The following is an 18159-nucleotide window of genomic DNA, read 5'->3' as shown; positions in this document are numbered from 1 at the left end:
CACACACACACTCATATACTCATACACACATACTCACACACTCACACACACACACACACACACGTGAAATACAAGGCCTCTAAGGTTAGATGGAGAAGGGAGTGGGGAGGGATTGGCATATGCTGTGGTGTTGTTTACACATTGTCACGGGTATTAAAAGATAATTCCACCTCCTCCGTGGTAGGCGTGGAGAGGCTAGGCCTGCTAGGCACACGGGAGTATAGGCATGTTGTCCCGTGCTCTTTGAGACAGCGTAAATGAGTCCCCTGAGAACTTAAAGAAAAGTGAGCCTATTGAAGCCACTGTTGAAAGAGTTGTATCAAATTTCTTGAATGAGCAATTTCGGGCGTAGGATGGATTGCCATCTGCCCGAGCTGGTTTCACTGTAATCCTGCCGAAGGCCACGAATAGACTGGATAACCTCTTGAGACCCTCGTGGTATTTGAAGTTGGAACTTCAATGAAAACATTCATCTCGCTCTTGCTCTTTATCTCTGAGCTCCGGGCAACCCTGGATTTAAACTAAAGGAACATCACAGGTTGTTCCGATTATTTTGTCTTGTCTAAAGTCCGTTGCCTTCCTGCATTGTTTCCATAAAAGCAGATGTTAACAACTCTCTCAGCCTGTCACGTGTTTTCCTGGGCAGTGTGGAAGTACCACGCAGAACACAAATGCAATAAATTCTATTCGTAATTCAGTGCCGCCCTGAAATTGAACAATCTCTTCTGAATATGTTCGAAAGGTTTTATGTTTCACCACCAAAAAGAAACATTATAGAAGAATTTAAATATAAAGCCTGCGCATTTTTAGATGTCTGCGCTTGGTTCCTTTCTCGTTCAGGTTTTAAATTGGAGAGAACACGCAATGGTGAGGACTGGGACAGATAATTCCACAAAAACGCTAGAAACTATTTTCCAATATTTTAAATGGCCTCACCAGCGATACAGTTGGCTTTGTTTACGTGGCTGTGATAACAGTTATTGTTGCTATGGGACATAGAGGTTTTTAAGCTTTCTAGACACAGACAGTCTTCCCTATGAGCAGAGAAAGCACCAACAAACAGCAGGTCACTAGACTCAGTCCCCAGGGGCTCCCCATCAGTGCGTCCTTATGGCGTGAGATTTCTCCCTTAGACTCTGGGAAAAGCTCATTCTTTGAGAAGGTTTTCTGAGTCTGCTTGTAAGCACTGATTCATAGTGCATCTGATACCCCAAGCTTAGGAGCTGTCTTCAAGTTGTTCTCCAGGCCTCCCCACCCCATGCTGTGACTCAACTCCATTCTCAAATCCACCTGAGCAAACTATTTAAGGGGAATAAGATTGTCGTCCCCTCCAGACCACTGTTTCTCAACATCATTGTTCCTTACGTGCAGATAACCCATATAGTTATTTCTCATCAAACTATGGTGATTCTCTCTCTGTCAAACACAGGTGGCAAAGACAGGATGGTGTGTCCCTTTCTGTTCCACCAAAGCTCATCAGAACAGAGGACTGATGAACTCCAAATTTTCAATATGTCCTCTACAAGATAGTGCCATTGGATTCTCTACTGTTTCTGGGCAACAGAAAGCCAAGGAGCACCAACAGAAGCCCTGGGAATTGGAGTAATTCAGTCAGTGGAGACCATCAGAAAAACATGAGGGGAAAGCAGCAGACAGGCCAAGGTGTTTCCCTTCCTGGATCTCATGGGGATTGCCAAGATAGAGCCATCCTTTTGTTGTGTGTTTCTTTGAGATATGGTGGCCCATGCCAGCCACTCACTACACTACAAAGCTCAGTATGGGTGCTAGCCATAAAAGCTGACATCTGACACTCGCTGCACAACTTGTAGGCAGCTGTCTGGGTTAAACAATGTCTCTTCCAGGAGTTTGACTGGTATCTGCTTCTTCCAGGAAGCTTGGCTTTCCTGAGAGTGATTCTGTACACTTGGGAAGGGAGAGGCTTAGTAAATCTGATCGGTTTCAGAGACTTCCTGAAACTATTGAGTTGCTTATTTCTTGAGATTAACTAGCTTCCCTGAAGGATGGGATATTCTGCCTCCCATTAGAGCACCTTGCTGTATCACCTCTCTTTAAGCACCCTGTGTCTTAATAAGCTTCCCTCTAAGACAGAAGGGTTATCTCAAGAGTTGGGTATTGATACACAACAATGGTTCACTGCTTCTTGTATAACATTACTTGCATGATCATTTTTTTTTAACTTGTAACTATTCTTCCTGAGTCAGTTAATGGCAATCCCATAACCTATAGCCTATATTCAATGCTTTCATTCCTTGACTACAGGGAAGCTTCAAGAAGCACATCAAAGGAAAGAAACTTGTCATGTCTCTCAGCTAATCTCAGCTCAGTCTAAATCCAGAACACCCCTGCTTCATTCTGCGTCTGGGTCTTCCCAGCACACACCAGAAGTAGCTGTGTGGTGGGATACCTTAGGGATGCTAAACATTAACTCTATTGCTACATCTCGGCTCTTAGCTTCTACATTTCAAGGGCCAAGGCCTTAAAGGAAGAAAATGTAGAGACAGACTGTGAGATTATAGGATAAGCAAGGATGACTCCTTCTGCCCTAGATGGAAAGGATTTCTGGGGAGAAAGGAGAGAAAGTTACCTTTGAAGGCAGGCATATGCAAGGCTGAAAAAACAAAGCCAGGGACCATATAAGGAGTAGCCAGACTTTAGAATAGTCTCCTTCCTGCCCTGCTGGGCTAGGGAATAGCTGTTCCTATATTGAAAAGCGAAAGGGTTCATCTCTACTGGGTTGAAATATAAAGGCTCTGTCTTTGGGGCTAGCAAGGTACCTCAGTGTGGTCAAGGCGCTCACCACCAAGCCTGACCTGAGGTTGATGTTTAGACTCCACATGGTGGGAAGAGAGACTAACCCGAGCAAGTTAGAATCATCCTCTGGCCTCCACATGAACACACACACACAGAGAGAGAGAGAGAGAGAGAGAGAGAGAGAGAGAGAGAGAGAGAGAGAGAGAGAGAGAGACAGGAGGGGAGAGAGAGAGGGGAGAGACAGAGAGACAGATGAGGAGTGTTCTAGACTGAGCACAGTGACTCCTAGTGAAGGCATCGTGGATTTGATGAAGCCGGAGTGTGCACAAGCATTTCCCCCTTTCCCTCCTGTGGCAATCAGTGCACCAACAACCAGACAGAAGTCCCCAACTCCATTGTTTGACTTACAGTCTCTGGGCTTTACAATGAGTTTACTGTGAAAAGAAATGTGTGATTTGATTTTCAGTGTTTCGATTAGCCATACAGCTATCCAAATGTGGTCTCGCTGTAAGCTGAGGGACAGAAGGCTGGAGAGTATGTTTCCATAGAAACTGTAACTTCAAAGAAAAAGGTGAAGGAGGAGGAGAATGAAGAAGAAGAGGAGGAAGAAGAGAAGAAGAAACGAAAATAAACCAAAATAAAACCCGTCTCTTTGCGGTCTTCTCTCACAGATGGGGTCTGCTAGTGAATGAATCCTCTCCTCCTCTCCCACCTACAGTTCCTGGCCAGCTTTTGAGCACGGTGTCTTGGCTATCTAAAAATGATTGGATGTTTAAGGGAAACACTATCAAGAAGATAAGTGACGGGGACTGGAGAGGTGGCTCGGCACTCAGGAGCACTGGCTGCTCTTCCAGAATCCCCAGGACCACATTGTGGATCACAACCGTCTGTAACTCCAGTTCCGGGGGATCCTGTGCCCTCTTTCGGGTTCTGTGAACACCAGGCACACACATTATCCACAGACCCACAAGCAGTCAAACCACCCAGCATAAGAAATACTGTTATTTTGAAAAAGAAAGCGGAGTGCAATAAAGACATGAATAAAGAATTGAATTGTGGGAAACACAATCTAGGGAACAGGGAAATTTTCTGAACATTAGCATAAATATTTTGTACATTATCTCAGATTAAAAAAAAAAAAACACCAATACCTTGAAAAGGGGGAAATTAGAAACAACATTTGCCTAGAAAATTTAAATTTAGTTGTTACATTGACAAGAGATTCATTAGAAACAACAACATTTGCCTAGAAAATTTAAATTTAGTTGTTACATTGACAAGAGATTCATTAGAAACAACAACATTTGCCTAGAGAATTTAAATTTAGTTGTTACATTGACAAGAGATTCACTTGGGCTGGTAATTTGGCTCAGTAGGTAGAGGCGCTTGCCTCAAAACCCTGGCAACCTGAGTTCAATCTCCAGCACCTACATAAAAGTGGAGAGTGAGATCGGACTCCGCAGAAATGTCCTGGGACCATATCCCCACCTACATCATGAACAGATGTTAACAGTGTTTTAAATATGAATTGATACTAACCCAGAAATTAAAAGATGGGAGTTAACGCATTTTCTAACAATGATGGAAAATACATTTTAAGGGATAAGGAAATCGGAGAGAATTCCAAGAAGTCTGTGGTATAACTAAAAGAAATTCCGCTATATTCTATGGGAAAAAAAAAAAAAGAGCAGTCTGGCATGTGTAGCACACGCTGGAGCATACTCGGGGCTGAGGCGGGAGGATTGCAGGCTCGAGGCCAGGCAGGACCATACAGCACAATCCTGTCATGAAAGGGTGAGAGGGGGGGGGTGGGGGGAGGGTGGGGAAGGCAGGAGAGGAGAAGGAGGACAGGGGGAAGAGAAGGGAGGAGAGGAAAGGACAGGATAGGGCAGGTTAAGGCAGAGGAGGCAAGGGGAAGAAAAGAGGAGAGAAAAGGAAAGGGGAAGAGAGGAGAGGAGAGGAGAGGGGTAAAGAGGAGAGGGGAGGAGAGGAGAGGGGAGGAGAGAAGAGGGAAGAAGAGGGTAGGGCTTGTATAGTTATCACTTATGAAATGAAATAAAAAATATATATTAGTTTGAGAAACAAAGCAAAGGCAAGAATGTGTGCCATACATTTTGGTTACCTCTGTGCAATACAGTCCCCTAAATGTGACACGCTACCATTTTATTAGGTTCTCTAATTCTGCAGAGCAGGATTTTCTGAAAAGGCACAGTGGGCCATTTGTTCCGCTATCTTTGAGACTTCAGCTGAAAGGACTCGGGCGTCAGGAGGTGGACACTCTTTGAGGTCGTCACGCATGTGGCGGTTACTTCTGGATACTAGCTAGGACCCTAGCTGGAGCTGTTCATCATCTCGCCCATGATGCTTCTGCTGGGTGTGTCCTGGGTGTTCACACAGCGTGGCGGCTGGGTTGGAAGACTGGGTGTCCCGAGAAACAGGAAGCTGAATAAAGATCGCTATGACTCCCTCCTATTGGCTGAGGCAGCCCCTCTAAACAGGAAGAAAGAACACAAGCCTCATTGCTTATTGGGAAAGTTATTAATAAAGTAATTACAATAAATGAGATGGGCTATATCATCTTTGATATAGCTTTCAAAGATATGGCTATCTTCGAAAAGTACCATCTGATAGTGTATGTTATGCTTTATACAAAAGTGTGTGTGCGTGTGTGTGTGTGTGTGTGTGTGCCCTTTACACACAGAATGCCTCTCAAAGACAGAGACCGCTAAAGCCCTCTGCCCCTGAGAAGGAAACTGTTTAGAGAACAGGATTAAGAGGGAAATGTTTACTTCAATGTGCAACCTGTTCAAAATATTGGAATGTATCTCATATATATATATATATATCAAAGATAAAGAGCAGATTCTAAATGCTTCTAAAAGAAAAAAGCAAAGAAGAAAAAAGAAAAAGAAAAGATATGGCAAGATGGCTGTCTCATCAAAAAAAGCACAACACTTGGTTACCTGAGAACTTCCCAGAAACCACCTAAAGGTAGATTAAAAAGATCAGACTCCACAAAGTCATCCTTTGACCTCCATAGGCACACAAGGGCACTCCCCACCCCCAACACACACACATACACACACACACACACACCCCACATGTACTGTGGTGACTTGAAGGAAAATGGCCCCATATAACTTCATGTTTGAATACCTGGTTTCCAGTAGGTGAAACTGTTTGAGACTTAGGTAGTATGTGGCTTTATGGAGAAAGTGCATCACTAGGGATTGGATTTGAGATTTCAAGCTCCGGCTGTGCCCTCTCTGCATCTGCTGGTGGAACAAGATGGACGCTCTCAGCTCCGTGCCTGCCTGCTGTCCGGCTGCCCAAAATGTGATCACAGACTCCAACCCTCTGAAACGGGAAGCCCCCAAATACACTCTTTCTTCTGTAAGTTGTTGTGATCATTGTGCCTTATCACAGCCACAGAAAGTAACTACGTCACACATATGCAATGACAGTAAATGTCTTTAAAAGAAACAGTCAAGCAGTTCACAAGGAATTTGAAAACTGTGCGACAACTGATTTCTTTGAAATCCAAAGGGTGAAGGGCAAAGCCCACCACTTGGAGAAGTATTTTCAAAACTAGTATCACGGGGGGTTGGGGATTTAGCTCAGTGGTAGAGCGCTTGCCTAGGAAGAAAAAGGCCCTGGGTTCGGTCCCAAGCTCCAAAAAAAAGAACCAAAAAAAAAAAAAAAAAACTAGTATCACACCCAGAATTCTTACCAATTAGAGGTAGAAAACAGGGTTTTGAGTCCTGTACAGGGTTGGTATTTTGGTGGGGAAGGAGGTGGGTGTTGGTGTTGGTGGTGTTGGTGGTGTTGGTGTTGGTTGTGGTGGTGATGGTAGTGTTGTTGGTGGTGGTGATGGTGGTGATGGTGTTGTTGGTGATGGTGTTGTTGGTGGTGGTGATGGTAGTGTTGGTGGTGGTGGTGATGGTGGTGATGGTGTTGGTGGTGGTGGTGGTGATGGTAGTGTTGGTGGTGGTGGTGGTTGCTTGCTTTTTTGAGACAGGGTTTCTCTGTGTAGCCCTTGCTATCCTGGAACTCGCCTTGTAGACCAGGCTGTCCTTGAACTCAGAGATCCATCTTAATCCCCAAGTGCTGGGGTTAAAGTTGTGCACCACCACGCTTGGCTCCCCTACAGTTTTAAATATTTCATCATACACACACACACACATTCACACACATACACACCCCACATACACACACACACACACACCACACACACACCACACAAACACACACACACACACACACACACACACACACACCACACACCCACACACACACACACCACACACACACACACACACATAATACACAAAAAAAACACACACATACTCCACACAATGCCACACACACACACAACACAACACACAAACACACACACAACACACCATACACACACACACCACACCACACCACACACCACACACACACACAATTAAAGAAGAACAAACCATTACTGCTTTCAGGGGTGGGGAAGGGAGTGTCTACCCAGACTGCTTCATTTGCTAGACCAGAGTAACATTTCCACAGCTGTATTAAACTCAAAGTAATAGTTTAAATAAGAAAATGAATGTCTACTCTCTGAGATAACAGATGGAAAAGAATTACAGGATGGAAACTGAAATTACAGAAGAACCAGGACATCCCCTTCCCTAGAACAAAGCCAGTATGGACCTAGCATTCAAATATCAGGAAGTAGTCAGGCAGGGTGGCTCACACCCATAATTCTAGCACTTGCGAGACAGAGACAGACAGATCTCAGTGACTTAGAGGCCAGCCTGACCTACACAGTGAATTCCAGATTAGCCAGGACTACACAGTGAGACCCTGCCTCAAGCACAAAACAAACAAACAAAATCCGGTGTTATTTCGAAATCTAAGGGACAGTAGCAAACCCCAGCAATTTCAAATATTGAAAAGGATGGCCGTGTTTCAGTAGTCACATGTGTCTAAAGCTACCCTCAAACTCACTAGCTCTTAGCCCAGAATGATTTGAACTTCTCATCCTCCTGCCTCTAAGTCCTGAGTAATCCCATGACCAATTTATGCCATACTTGGGTTAAATACTTTCCTGTCTCTGTGGTAAATCACCATGACCAAAATCACCATGACCAAAATCACCATGACCAAAATCACCATGACCAAAGCAACTTAACAGAAGAAAGAATTTCTCTGGGATTATGGTTCTAGAAAAGTGAGAGCCCCCACCCCCCATGGTGGGAAGACAAGTGAGTTCTGAGACCTCACAACCCACCCCAAAAGACCCACTTCCTTCAGCAAGACCACATCTCCTAAACTTACCCAAACAGCACCAACATCTGAGGACCAAATATCCAAATATCTGAGCCTAAGGGGGACATCCTCATTTCAACCACCACAGGCTTCCGTCCAATGCTGTGTTTGCCTTTGGATCTTAGGAGTCAGCAGGAGAAAGAAGAGACTGCACTATCTTTGTAATAAAGTCTAGCAAGTTATTCAACGTGTGTGTGTGTGTGTGTGTGTGTGTGTGTGTGTGTGTGTGTCCAAAACGAAGACATTATCTAACCTTCCCGATTAAAAAGGTTTTATTTTTCAGTAACATGTTATGTGTGTCATTGTGTGTGAGAGTGTGTGATCGTGTATGTGCATGTGCACATAGTGGGTTCTTGGGATCAGACTCAGGTCACCAGGCTTGCACAGCAAACACTTCTCCTGCTGGGACATCTTACCAGCCCTAGACATAAGCCAGAGCTGGTACCCAGGACAGCAGTGTAGCTCAGTGGTTAACTCATAGATAACCATGCACAAGTGGTTAACGCATGCACAAGACCCTGCATTCAATTCCCAGAATTGGAAGGGAAAAATAGAGGCTACTATCCAGTAAGTGTTCCTAAATGATTGTCACTGTCCTATGTTGTCAGAACAATCTTATCTTAGAAAAGGCCGGCAGGTTGTTTCTGAAGCTTTTCCAAAGTCAAGCCTTCACCTAACCAAGTTGTTAACAAAATGACGGCATCTACAAAGGAGTCTACATGCAGGAGCAGAGCCCACGAAGCAGGAATTAAAGGATCAGCAGGAAAACAGTACCAGCCAACGCCAGAGATGAAGAGTCAGGGAAGGGAGCGGAGGGGCTGGGGCTCTGCGTGCTATGAATTTGTGCTCTTTGAGAAGCAGAGAAAGGTTATGGAGCGTTCTTGGGGTCCCTTCCCTGAGTTTTGTCCATCACACATTTGAGTGACTCATCCATGCCTCTGGTCATTTTTAAGGTAGAAACAAGGGGCGTAGGGACTGGAGGTTTCTTCCCGTACTGTGAACTCAGTGGTTTGCACATCGGTCTTGGTGGGTGTGTTGATAATCCCTGAGTGGTGCAGAAGAACTCCACGGCACAGAAGGCTGTGAAGGGGTTGTGAACAGCCAGGCAGCCTCCTTAGCATTCCTGACTTCCTTATCTATGAGATCTATGATCTCCGCCATCTAAAACCCAAGGGTGCATCCCTCAAAATGCTCCCCCCGGGAACATGGCTAAAGCTCTGTATTAATTGATGCCCCCACTGTCTAATGCCTCTGGTAACCTTCTCTACAAACCAACTGCACCCTCAAACAAGATGAGGGCATGTGACAAGGATATATAATATGTCTCTAACATAAGGGATAAGGCCAGAGGTGGAGAAGTAAACCTGCCTCCAAATTCTATCCAGCTGCGGCTCAGTTTTGAAAGAGGACTCTGTTGCTCCGGTCTCCGTGTGTCAGTAAGATTGCAGGGGTCCTGGCAGCCATGTGTCTGCTAGAAGAAGGAAGGGACAGGGCAGAACAGGAGGCCAGCCAGGAGCTGACAGCCGAAGTCACAGCCCTGTCCTTCAGACTGTTTTCCTTTTGGCCTTTTCTAGCCGGGTAGCTAGAACACATCTGACTAAAGCAATGACTCCCCAAAGAGTGCAGACTGCTCTTCTGAACTGTGACCTCCTGCAGAGGCCCCTAGGCTAGTTCCACTTGGCTTGTGTCTTAGTCTGGGTTTCTATTCCTGCACAAACATCATCACCAAGAAGCAAGCTGGGGAGGAAAGGGTTTATTCAGCTCACACTTCCACATTGCTGTTCATCACCAAAGGAAGTCAGGACTGGAACTCAAGCAGGTCAGGAAGCAGGAGCTGATGCAGAGACCATGGAGGGATGTTCCTTACTGACTTGCTTTCCCTGGCTTGCTCAGTTTGCTCTCTTGTAGAACCCAAGACCACCAGCCTAGGGATGGCACCGCCCACAATGGGTCCTCCCACCCTTGATCACTAATTGAGAAAATGCCTTACAGCTGGGTCTCATGAAGGCATTTCCACAACTGAGGCTCCTTTTTCTGTGATAACTTCGGCTCGTGTCAAGTTAACACACAAAAGCAGCCAGGACAGCTCGGAAGCCTGGATCCAACCCTCGTCACTGGCAGAACCTCTTCAAGTTTACTCTGCCCCGTCTGTCATGAGCATCAACAGAGCTCGCTCGTGCGAAGTTCCTGCCACTGTGCTGGGTCCCTGTGTATCCCGAGGGAGCTCGTCACATGTGGTCTAGAGCTCGCTTCATTCCCCAGAGAGAAAGTGCTGGTTCTTGGCCATCCACATGCTTTGCTGTGCAAACTTCAGAAATAGTCTGAGCTTTTATGGGATTTATAGCTCTGAGGTTGAGGTTTCAATCATGGTCATGGTATGACTATGAATGGTGGAATTGTGATACATAAATATAAACATAAAACCTAATGACCTGTATCTATTAATAGAAAGTAAATGAAACATCCAGAACTCTTGTAGCCACCGAGACTGCAAAGCCTAAGGTTAGAGCCTTGTTCACTTAAGCAAACTGGAGCCAGCTACCTCTGGACCTCAGGATTATAACCCCCGGAAGGAATGCCAGTCTCTCTGAAGAGACTCATCAAGAAGACCAAATGTAGATGGTGTTGTACACCAGAATGGCAGTCAGGTAAGGCCGTGCCAGGATTACTCAGCCTTTTTCTCCTCCCCTCAAAGCATAGGTTAGTCTCGAAGTTTCAATTGTGCTAAAAGGTCAGGCTGCATTTGAAAAATAAAATATTAGAATGAGTCATATATTCAAGTGGCCAGAGGACTGTTTGCAGCTTTGGCTTGGGTGCAGCTAGGAAATCACAGCTGACTGACCTTAAGTGAGCATCGCAGATCTGAAGTGGGCTCTGGGAGCAAGAGCTTGTGGAAAGCTGGAGGTGGTCGCTCCCTTCTCCTGTCATTTGAGCATCTGGTCGATACAATGTTGAGGGTCTGGTCGATACAATGTTGAGGGTCTGGTCGATACAATGTTGAGGGTCTGGTCGATACAATGTTGAGGGTCTGGTCGATACAATGTTGAGGGTCTGGTCGATACAATGTTGAGGGTCTGGTCGATACAATGTTGAGGGTCTGGTCGATACAATGTTGAGCGTCTGGTCGATACAATGTTGAGGGTCTGGTCGATACAATGTTGAGCATCTGGTCGATACAATGTTGAGCATCTGGTCGATACAATGTTGAGGGTCTGGTCGATACAATGTTGAGCGTTCTGGTCGATACAATGTTGAGCATCTGGTCGATACAATGTTGAGGGTCTGGTCGATACAATGTTGAGGGTCTGGTCGATACAATGTTGAGCATCTGATCGATACAATGTTGAGCATCTGGTCGATACAATGTTGAGGGTCTGGTCGATACAATGTTGAGCATCTGGTCGATACAATGTTGAGCATCTGGTCGATACAATGTTGAGGGTCTGGTCGATACAATGTTGAGCCTCCACCTGCCCTGGCGTCTACCTGATGTCTGCTCCAGTCCATCGACTGGGTTTCCTAGGAAAGCAGAGTAGTGGGAGCTCCAACAGCAATAAATGCACAACACGCAATACACTTTGCTGGTGTGTGTGTGCATGTGTGTGTGGCGTGTAAGTATGTGTGTGGTTTGTGTATGTGTGTGTGTGGTGTGTAAGTATGTATGTGATGTATGTATGTGTGTGGTCTATGTGGAATGTATCTGTGTATGTGTCTGTGTGGTGTGTTTGCGTGCATATGTGGTGTGTGGGGTGTGTAGTATGTGATGTGTATGTGGGGGGGTAAGTGTATGTATGTGATATATGTGTGTGCATCTATGTAGTGCATAGTGTGGTGTGGAATGTGTGTGGTGTGTGTAGGGTGTGTGTGTGGTATATGTATGTGATATGTGTGTGATATGTGTGTATGGTTTGTGTGTGGTATGTGATGTGTGTGTGTGTATCATGTGTGTGTGGAATGCATATGTGTGTGGGTGCATGTGTGGTGGGGAGGTGAGTGTGTGTGTATGTGATGCATATGTGTCTGTGTAATGTGTGTGCAGTGTTTATGTGTGTGTGTGGTATGTGTGGTATGTGTGTGCAATGTGTGTGTATGTATGTGGTATGTGTGTGCAGTGTATATGTGTGTGTGTTATGCATGTGAGGTGTGCTGTGGTATGTGTGGTACACATGTGTGCAAGTGTGTGTATGCATGTGTGGTGTGGTGTGGTGTGTGTGTGTGTGTGTGTGTGTGGTGTGTCTGTATATGTACACAAAAATGTGCCTGTCACTAAGTTTTTAAAGATCTGGTTTTAGGTCAAACTCACTGGCAAGCACTCTCTACTCAATATTTGCTCTCTAGTCTTGATTTAAAAAATTTGTTGGACTGGAGAGATGGCTCAGTGGTTAAGAGCACTGACTGCTCTTCCAGAGGTCCTGAGTTCAATTCCCAGCAACCACATGGTGGCTCACAACCATCTGTACTGCGATCCTATGTCCTCTTCTGGTGTGTCTGAAGACAGCAACAGTGTACTCATATACATTAAATAACTAATATAAATCTTAAAAAAAAAAAAGGATTTGTTTTCCCAAAACCTGGAGTGATTTGGTGTGTTGTAGAATATGGCCATCAATAAAAGCAAACAAACTCTTGGCTGGAAGTATGAAGACGAGGTACCTGGTTGACCAGATGTCCAGTAAGGATGCTGTTCCCACTCTGAAGACTCCACCTCCATGATCTGACGAACTGCATCCCAACAACCCCAGTCTCTTGCCGCCGCCATGCCTGGCAAGTATTTTAGTGTGGAGTCATTGTTTATAAAGGAGACTGGGAAAAGAGCAGAACCCTTAGAGTATCAAATGTAATGTGAGGTCAATTACAAATGCAATTACAAGAAATCAGGCAGTGACATCATATTATAAATTACAAGTCCCTTCTGATGATATAGTTTTCCATACTGGAATTTTATTCCTTTGGCTCAGAAGTTGCTCCTAAAGTATCTAGTATCCCAACCCTTGTGTGCCAGGACCCTCGGATCTGAGAGGACTTACTTGGCCAGTCAAGGACCCCTCACAGGTGTTCCAGGTTAAAGTAGTAAAAAGGTCTCCATTCGAATAGGAACTGTTGCCTAAATGAAATCCCTTCTTTTATTATTTGTTCATTCGTTTTCTGAGACAAGATCTTATCAGTGTGGGCTGGCCTGGAACGAGTTATGTAGACCAGGCTGGCCTCAGCTCGTGATCATTCTCCTGCATCAACCTGGGGTTACAGGCATGAGCCTCCGTGGCCAGTTAGTTTTCTCTTCTTTTATAGAGGGCTAGAGACAGAACTCAGGGTTACTTTCCCCCAAGTGTGCAAAACCCTGGGTTCATCCCCTGGCACTGAAAAGGGAAGAAATGAAAATACGTGTGTAATTTCTAAACAGGAGGTTGGTTTATCTCGTACTGTGGTCCTGAGGGGGGAAACCCCACAGGATCTTTAATAATGGTGATAATAAAATCGTAACTAGTGCTAGGCATACAATTCTGTTTTAAAACTTCCTCTGGCGGCACAGAGCTTGGCCCAGAACATGATGGACACAGAAAGAAAGCTATGCAGAACCTAACATTACCAAGCTATCTGAAAGCAGGAAGCCGCTTCCCTTCTTGTCTGTTTAAATGTGTACTTGGGGTTTACAAACACAAACGTGCCATTGTGAAATGACCCAGGGAACTAGTTGGCTTTGACAAAGGTTCCCATTTACAACCAGACCCGGTGAAGTTGTTCAAACATCACCTAAGGAACAGAAGAGTCTTAGCAATGAAAACACTTAGGCCCGTCTGCTTTCCGGCCACGTGTGCCTCTGTCCCAGGACAGAATCGTTCTTGGAGTCTTTGTGCCATCTGTTTCGGGGGTTTGTTTAGACGAAGTGTAATGGTTTCATGCCAGAAGCGCATAAAAGTGTTGTTTTACTCTGACATTCAGGGACAGAATTCTTGAATAAATTAAAAGAGCAAGAAACACTTGTGCTCTTTCAAATGCTACACAAATGTATCATTCATATATATAGGGATATACATATAGGAATATATATGTATATGGTTCTTTTCTTTCAAATGCTACACAAATGTATCATTCATATATATAGGGATATACATATAGGAATATATATGTATATGGTTCTTTTCTTTCAAAAGCTACACAAATGTATCATATGTATATATGAATATACATATAGGAATATATATACATACACACAATATATATAGATAGATAGAGATATATGCAGAGGTCAGCCCACCCTGCTTGCAGGAGACTTTGTATTACTCCGGTCCAAGCCTGCTCATGGATGTAGAAATAAAGACACACGCTCAGTCTAATAAATGCCAGTCCTTGCTAAGAGACCCCCAGAAAACCTCCCACGGCAATCTGGAATCTCAGCGAAGGCAGTGCCCATGAATCAGTTGACGAAGGTGAGCTCTCCTGGCCAGGTAGCATAGCCTCAAAGGAGAACCCTCTCATGATCCAGCAACCTCTTGTCTAACTAGAAACTGAAAAGTACAGGCACAGTGAGGCTAGGTGCATCATGGCAACAGGACTGGGGCGGTGGTGGGGTGGGTCTTTATCAAGAAAGGAGACCACAAGTGGGAGTGTAATTAGAGAGTAGAAATCTCAGAGCAGATAAACACTAGCAGCATAGATCACAGACTCTCTGACAGCTGCTCCTAGGAACACAGAGGAGAGTGAGAGCAGAGAAGCCTGTGGATGCTTCTAGAAACACACTCACTCTTCTGCGGCAAGTGCTTCAAAGTGCTAATATCCATATTTATTCAGAGTATGAAGACCCAGGACATTCTAACAGCTGTCGCACCTTCCTGGATTTACATTTTCCTCTCCACTCCAAAAGAAAATCATTTTTGGAGTTTCATTTTTGCTTTTCCTGGTTGTTCATGTCCACTGGAAACAACAAATCTTATTTTAAAATCCCCTCAGCCGTCTAAGTAGAGCTACAGGAGAGAGAGAGAGAGAGAGAGAGAGAGAGAGAGAGAGAGACAGAGAGAGACAGAGAGAGAGACAGAGAGAGAGACAGAGAGAGAGAGAGAGACAGAGAGAGACAGAGAAAAGAGACAGAGAGACAGAGAGACAGAAAAAAGGGAGGAAGGAAGAAAAGACAAAAAGGAAACAAACAATGGTAATAAATACCAGATCAAAAAATAAATAAGCAGAAGTCCCTTCGTGTGATGCTGTGGTGCGTGCTGTAATCCCAGCTCACAAAGGCTAAGACAGGCACATTATGGTTTTGGCCTGGGCTTCATAGCAAGACCCTGATTTCCTGATGTTGCTTTCATTTAAATGCCTCAGTGCAAACTCAGATATCTAAGGACTCAACTGCAGTACCTTGGCAAGTACTCTCGATAACTCGAAGGTTTTGTTTATTTAACTGTTTTTTTTTTTAAGAAGTTGTTTTAAGAATCATGGTATGAGGCTGGAGAGATGGCTAAGCAGTTAAGAAGAGCACAGGCTGCTCTTTCAGAGGACCCGGGTTCAATTCCCAGCACCCACATGACAGCTCACAACTGCCTGTTACACCTGTTCAAAGGAATCCGACACTCTCAAACAGACAGAAGCAGGCAAAACACTACTGTACATAAAATAGATTAATTAATTAAAAGAAGTTGTAGTATAAATTTATGTGTAATCACTTTAAAAAGATTCTTTTAGGTAATAAATTGAATTTACATAAAAGCGGATTTTTCTCTCTTAAATTAAACCCAAACTCTCAGGTCCAGACTCAGACCAAACTGAGCAGGAACCAGCTCTAGTTAGCTAGCTACATTAGGCCCCGGGGACTCAACTCCTGATACTGGGGCTCAGTGGGAACCTGTCGCCGAAAGGGACCACTACAGACAAGCTATGACACCATGTGATGATCAACTAGGATGATCTGCCTCTTTGGGTTTAACTCCGATTTTCGAGATGAGTCCAACACGCAGCTCCTGTAACAGATAGCAAGCCAAAGCTTTCACTGAAGGCTGCAAGGGAAGAATCACTCGCAAAACGTTGGCAGGCTAAAAGACTTGGAAGAGGAAGGGGAGGCCTGGGTCTCCAGCGGTTGCCAGGGTAAAGCTGAAATTCGGTGAGAGCCAAATTGTGGAAGCAGCGTCTCCCACAGGCAACTGAGCACACAGACAGCCACAGTTCATTTGAAGCCCGTGGGGAGTGGGGGGCTGGTACCCCAAGTCTCTTCCTGAAGCCCTCCTCCTTTGGCCAGTTTGTCCCTTGAACTGACCAAAGTCAGTCTCTAGAAGCGGGGAATGTCTGGGAGAGGCAGTCAGCAAGGCAGGGCATGGAACAGGGCAGAGAAAAGTGGAGAATGGCTCTTGTGTGCCAAGCAGCAAATGAAAACATCTTCCCTGAGAAAACAGAATGTTACCCAAATGCCAAGAGCACCGTCTCGTTGCCAAAACGTACACGTGGCAGAGATGGGTGTCTGAAGACGGAATATCCCGAAATCTCACATCCGTGTTTTGTACGTGTTAATTGATGTCAATGCAAAACAGTTCGTTTTATCCAGCTATGAAAAAATTTGACATAACCTTAGCTCTAACAGTGTACTGCAAGCGAAACCAGGCAAAGTCGAGGGTTCCATCGATCGCGTGCCCTTTTAGATTGGGAGTGATTGATAGCACCTGCATTGCAAAGTTTCCAAGCTGAGCGTTTATCGTATGAGGGGAGTACGCATTGGTAGAATCATTCTTGCCTATGCATAGGTGTAGTGAGAATTCTGAAATTTTGGTTTCTTTTATTTTTTTTAAATTATTATTTATTTATTTTAGGTATACGAGTGCACTGTAGCTATCCTCAGACACACCGGAAGAGGGTATCAGATCCCTTTACAGATGGTTGTGAGCCACCATGTGGTTGCTGGGAATTGAACTCAGGACCTCTGGAAGAGCCGTCAGTGCTCTTAACCACTGAGCCGTCTCTCCAGACCTTGGTTTCTTTTAAAGACATAGAAATATTATGCTTTCCTTTTAATGCAGCTGTGGGACTATGAGGCTGCTTCACAGAAGGTGACTATGATTTGCCTCGTGCTCTAGCTGAGGCTAGCTTCTGTGATTATGTTTGGAATTATGGAAACTTTTCAGAAGATACGTAAATGCTGGAGCCCCAGTTGCCGGGGTGGATTGTTGGTTAGTTGTTGATGGTCACAGTTTGGTAAATAGTTGTGGGCAAAGAAGAAACAACTGGAAGAAATTAGATATCCTGAGAGCGAAGACCAAATTTGCCCCAAGGACCTTGATGCCCCTAATCAGCCAGAAATAGTGTAAAGATAACATCACCCCTTTTCCAACCCCTAACTTTCTTCAGGATTTCTTTCCTTTCCTCTCTATTCTTTTTTCTCTCCTGTCTATTGTTGGAGGGTTGAAAGGGTGGGAAAAGGGTGGAGAAGGGTGGCAGAAAGAGGAACCCACAAAGTGCTGAAAGACAGTTACATATAGGTATACTCATATACTGCACACACACACACACACACACACACACACACACACACACACACATTGTAAAATAAAATGATAATGGACTGAACCCCCTGAAACTGTGAGCCAGCTCCATTTAAAATGTTTGCCTTTATAAGACTTGCATTGGTCATGGTGTCTCTTCATAGCGATGAAACCCTAACTAAGACAAACAGCAAGCACTCTTGCCCACTGAGTCCAAAATCTATCCCCAGCACTCAAGGGTGCTGTGACAGCCTCCCGTGATCCCATCTCTGCTGAGGCTGAGCCCCTGGTGCTTGCTGGCCAATCAATCTATCTGAATCTGCAAGCTCCAGGTTCATTGAGGCCCCCTGTGTCAAAAAATAAGGCCAGAAGAAATGGAGAGAGAGAGAGAGAGAGAGAGAGAGAGAGAGAGAGAGAGAGAGAGAGCTTGTTTCTAACCCTGGTTCCTTTTTTCTTTCTACTGAGTCTTTGGACAAATTTCTTGACTTCAACCCACGAATTCATGAGCTTTCTACCTTATGCTACACCTCAAATTCCTCATTTATTTGTAAACTTGCATAATATAGTGTCTTTTCCTATAAGTTGACTCAAAACTTCATTTAATAAAAAAGAACTGAGA

Source organism: Rattus rattus, chromosome 18 (assembly GCF_011064425.1).
Source record: "Rattus rattus isolate New Zealand chromosome 18, Rrattus_CSIRO_v1, whole genome shotgun sequence".
Classification (NCBI taxonomy): Eukaryota; Metazoa; Chordata; class Mammalia; order Rodentia; family Muridae; genus Rattus; species Rattus rattus.
The sequence above is the reverse complement of the archived record's forward strand: the minus strand, read 5'-3'. Positions refer to the sequence as shown.